The sequence below is a fragment of the Pterocles gutturalis genome, unplaced genomic scaffold (genome assembly GCF_000699245.1).
Source record: "Pterocles gutturalis isolate BGI_N339 unplaced genomic scaffold, ASM69924v1 scaffold4723, whole genome shotgun sequence".
Taxonomy (NCBI): Eukaryota; Metazoa; Chordata; class Aves; order Pterocliformes; family Pteroclidae; genus Pterocles; species Pterocles gutturalis.
In genome coordinates, this window is record NW_010125341.1 from 58,198 (window position 1) to 63,878 (window position 5,681).

Here is a 5,681-nt window from a genome sequence, read left to right on the forward strand (position 1 = left end):
GTGGAGGACTCTAATGGTAAGAGGTACCTCAGAGCAAGAATTTAGTTGTCTAAGGTGCCACTTAATATTTTTATTACAAAAAAATTACAGCAGGCAGCTTGCTCAAAAAGCAGGTTCACTTGATCATTAAGAAACACCAGAAGTTGCATTGAAAACAAGAGTAAACGTCATGTTGTACAAGTGACCTGCTTTAGATTCTCACCAGTTCATACTACACAAACTTGTCCTGTCACCGGTTGACTTTGGAATATGTCAATGCTGGCTTTACTTCTTAGCAGAGATTCAAATTACAGAAAATTTTCAAAGGCAGAGCTTCTGTTGATAGCCAGTGGGAAAGGGATCATCTAATTCCATCCATGCTCCTGAAAAACACCCCGTTATCTTATTAATAGAGCACTTCAGTGAAACCACGTGATTAAGCTTAAAATATGAAGCTATAATGGTAGTAAAAGTAATTATTCCGCTTGTCCTTGCTGCAGAGGACACCAAAAGTACCTTCAGATATTAAGCTGCACCTGCAGGAAGAAGAATCTGAGAACTGTTTTCTTTTCCATGCTTTCTTTGAAAACTGTGAATCCCCTTGTCCTGGATTAGTATGCAGAAGATATATGGAAAGTGGCAGAGGAAGGGACACTGTTAACAGGAAAAATGCAGACTCATAGAAGAAGTGTTGTGTGGTATCACAGCAAGTATTAAGGCTTTTTAAGTGGTAGCTTACGAGGCATGTTTTGGGTGTCACTTCCTGCCAATTTGGGGAAAAAAAATCTTAATTCCTGGATGAGTTGCATTGACATGAGAGGAGAATGTAGGTGACTGTAAATAAAAAGTTCACACCTTCAGATGTTCAAGGAACTGGGATGGATGGAGGGCATATTAGAAGAGGGGAAAAATACCCTCTTCCAGAAGTTTCAGAGGTTCTTATGTTTTTTTTTGGTGTTGGTGTTTTGCTTAGGTTATTGGCAAACTAAGAATGAGAGGTAGATGTGGTCGGTAATAACTCTGTAGCATTTTTTTGTTCTCCTGTCTTTCATTCTTTCCTTTCTCACCAGAAAAAAAAAAAGTGAAATTAGAAAGAGTGAAAGGTAAGAAATACATTCAGAAAATGGCAGACAGGAATTTGAAGAAAGGGACAACCAGCATAGAAATACTTTCTTGAAGAAAAGGGGAGATGTGAATAATGTTTTCATGGTTCAGTAAGTTATTTCTGGGGTCAGAATCAGAATCTTATCAAAAGGTTTTGACCAGCTGCTCTTAGACTACCTTTTGCCAAAGGGTTGTCTGGAACAGTGCAATGAAGACTTACTAACTGAGCTTTGATTTTTCCTAATGCTAGCTTAAACTAATACAACAAGCAGAGTACATCTTGTGATGTATTCTGCTGCTTTTTTATTGCTTTTTTAAAAAAATGTTCCATTACTGACTAAGAAGTGGAGAATAATTATCAGTGGCTGTCGTAGTCTTTCCTGTGTGTTAGCAGTCTTTTGGTAGCAATGGTGTGTTGAGAGATACAGAAGGACAATATTTGAATTTGGAAAGGATTGTTCATTTGCTCCTTTTTTTGCTTATCCCAGGAGCTCAGAATCATGATTAGTGAAGTTAAAATTTGAGTGCAGATCTCTATAGTAGGTAATTTTACAGCCTTCAGGAACTCTTCCTAAAATACATAAAATTATTACTTTATTAACAAAAGCATTTCATGAGTTTGACTCAATTACCTAGATCTGTATTGCAGCCTGAAACCAAGGCAGCATTTGTCGCAATTAGCTTGATCATCTTTAAACAGGGTTAATGGTTAAGTCACTAACAGAAACCACCCACTGGGGAGCTAGACAGACAAGTACAAGTGTTATAATAATTGTGTTAACGTTTTCAGCATTGCTTGAGGAAGGAATAACCTGTTTTAAGTAATTTTTTTACATTATGAAGTTGGCTGCAGATCTAGTTAATGATGGCTGCTCTTGTGACTTTTTTTTTTTTTTTTTTTTTTTTTTTTGGATTTAGAAGGGTATAAATCAATGTCTCTGTGGCCCAGGCATGCAAGTTGCAGGTAATGTTTAGGATCTGATGAAAGACTGGTCCCAGTAATAGGAAATGCAAGTCTGTGTGACAGGCACTATAATGTCCATCTGGAGCCAATATTAAGTGAGGCTCACATGGTGTAGTACAGTTGGATTTTTCCTGTGTTAGTGTGTATAAATAGCCTGCAATGCTGACTGTGATCAAGTTAATTCAGTATGGATGCAAAATTGAATTAGGGTTGGGGTGAAAGGCAGACAAAAGATTGCCTCACATTGTTATGAACTTGTTTTGTAGGTATGCACCAGGGTAGTATGATTGAAATGGTTGAAGAAAGGGTCTGTTCTTCTCTGTGGATAAGTATATTGTGGTTGGAATAAGAAACAGCCGGATGACTTGGGGACATTTGAGGAGGTAGCAGAACTCATCTTGCCAATTGTTGAGCCTTGTAAAAATAGACAAAAGGGAAAACGGTGCTGAATTGTAAAAGCAGAGCGCATGTCTGAATAGAACCGTTCTGGGACAACATTCCAGTGGAACTTCTACTGATGGCGTTTTTTCCTGCAGAAATTGTTTGCTGAGGAGCCTCTCTTGTAACACTTCTTTTGTTATTTTAGATTGATCCATTCATTAAAATATGTGAACATATTTAAATTTCTGTGACTCATATATTTTAGTTCTGTGTTGGTAGCAGCAAGCATATCTGAAGTGTTCAACGATATATCCTGGAGATGTCTGGGATGCTTGATATACTTTTCATGGAAGTGAAGTTAAAGTGGAGTAGGTGCTGAACATTTTAGGTAGGCCCATCCCTGGCAACTACATAGTAAAAAGCGTTAACAACCACTTCAGTGCTTGTATGCCTCTCTCAGGGCAGTAGTGTAAGAAGGTGATTGTGTCAGTGAGTTAGCAGAGATGGCTTTCTTACAGAGACATCATCAGAAGATGCTGCTTTTTGTATCCTACCTGTATTGTGTGTGTTGGACAATATTTTGGTATGTAAGGAACAAGTTTTCATTGTATCCTAATCTAACTAGAGGTAAAGCACTCAGGTTTTGGGGGAGAGGGGGAGGGCGCAGAGTGATGATGTTTTGGTTTGGAGATGTTTTTCTGACAAACAGCCCCAAAAACCAGCAAATGTTGATCACCAGTGCAACTTTTCTGTTTTGCATAGCATAGGGGCACTGAATAGCTTCTTGGTGTCCAACTCTTATTGAAATGATAAGGTTGCCTTTGTGGTAAAATGTTAGTTTGCTCCCCAGTATTTTACAGGTATGTTTGACTATTTAATTGCATTCGTGTGGCTGGCTTTTTTGCTTGTTTGGATGTACTTACTTAGTTGCCATTTACAGTGAAATGCAGCTTCACACTTTTGAGAACTTACACAGTAAAAATTCAGCATAAATTGAAATATTTCAACCCAATAGGAGGATTGGGTGAATCTCCTAACAAGATCCCTTTTCATGTTCTTTCACAGTCTTTGTGAGAATCAGAACTTACATTAATGTTAATCTGCCCAGAAGGGTTGTATAAATTCGTTGATGATACTGTCATCCTATGGGGCAGTATATGTCACAGAGAAGGGTTTCCAGTATTGCACTGTGCAGGGTCAGCTCTGTTTCTGTTGACTTGAGTGTGAGGTAGTGGATTCCTACAATCTGCATGGTCAACATATAACATTAGAAGACTACCATCTCTTTCAATAAGGAAGAGTTGGAAGCAGGGAAGAGAAACAAAAGTGTGACTGAACACTAGGAAGCAGGGATAGGAACAATAGCAACAGGTGTTATCTGCAAAGTGATCATCAGCTAAGGAGAAAGCACATGGCAACAGACACTGCTTGTGTAAGCACTGGTATTATGCATGTTTGCTTGTGTTCAAGGGCTGTGGAGGTGGTGGACTGCCTTCCTCTTATAAACGGGAGAAATCAATGAGTGCAACTATTGTCATAAAGCACATGAAGCAGAATGACTCAATAGGTTGATAAACAGTTTCGTGTTATGACTACCCTCAGCAAAAGCTTCTTGGGAACACGTGAAATATTTGCCCTAAATTGCTCTAGCTAATACTACTGCTTTTTCGAGTAGCTCTTATTTTGTGAAAATACCCCTTTGGCCTAACTGCCTTGTAAAGCAAAGTACTACTCTTTATTCATATGGCTGGCAGATTTGGAGCCTCATAGGTTTGTTTGTATCATGACTGTGTGAAGCAATTCAAAATAATAGGTTTTTTAATTTTACTGATTCAGAATATTGAATTGTCAAAACAAAACAGCAAAGTGCAAACCATAGACTAGACAGACCTATATGTGGCTTCTAATGTCTTCTCAGTCAGGCTGCTATTGTACAACATCATTCCTTTTCAGTGGTAACCAGTTCTTGAAGTACGTTGTGTGTGCCCTTGAAGCTCAATAATCATGCTTTTCACTGTTGTGCAAACTCAACGGGATCTATCAATAATACCAGCACACATCACAAAACACATGCAGGGTCAGAACTAGAAGATTTTCTGAGTTTCCCAGTGCATGGTATGTCAGCATCTTCATTAAATTTAATTACTTGCAGTAGCAAATGCATTGAAAACTGCTGAGTGAAACACCCAGTGCTCTGTTCCAGCTTTTTCTGAACTTTAGCCTTTGCTAGTGGAAAAGAACTTTGCGTCATCTAGACACTGAAATATAAATACATCTGCTTGCTTTGCCAGAGCTAGGCTGGGTGCAAAACTGCTTGACCAAGCCCTGTTTCTGGGAGCGTTGTTTAAGAACTGTGAATCCCTTCCCATTTCTGCCCACTTTTTCGAAGTGGATAATGCATAATGAGGATGCGTGTCTTCTATGCTGCTTAGCAGATGAAATCCTGAGGGGTGCTGAGGGCCTTGAGCAGGTTTGCTAAAGCAATTTCACGTACTACCAGAACATCAGGAGAGCAGTGGGAAGCACTTTTCAACAAAAAGCCTTTTCAACAAAATTCTCTCAGCTGGTGCAAATGAGGCAGGATTGTTGCAGTGATCCACTCAGCCCTAGAGCCACACATCTCCCTCTTCCTTCCACCTTTCAGAAGAGAGGCAAGGTTTCCAAGTGCTCAGACATACTACCCCTGTTGTTTGTTTGTTTTGTTTTGTTTTTTATCCATACCATAGTTTGTGGCTGACTTGTTTATTCGCCAGCACTGTTGCTCTTGATAAGGGTTATTTCTCTAACCTTCCAGTCAGGGCAGAAAGTTGCTGAGACCATCCTCTTCACCTTTAGTGCTGTTTCTCTCTCATCCTTGCTGCTCTGTCTTAAGTGTTTTATGGCTACTGCTGTTTGAGGAAGACCACAACTGTCAGAGGCCTCGCTGCCTGGAAGCCTTGTATTGGAACAGAATAGCTGGGTTTTGTATTTAGTTTGGGGTTTGGTTTTTTTTTGGGGGAGGGTTTTGGCCTCTACTCTTTTGAAGTTTGAAACCCTTTTATTTTACTTGACTGTTGTTTGACTGGGGAGACAGTGAGCCAGTAGTAACTACAGGGCAAATTCAGGCAAAGCTTTAATACCTAATTGCTTTAATTGCAAGATGAGTTGGAAGGATGTTACATCTTGAAGGATGCAAGATGGTGATCAGCATTCTGCAGAACAGAAGATGCCTCTGCTTTTGTAGTTACAGTCAGGCTGCAAAGAGCCATCTACT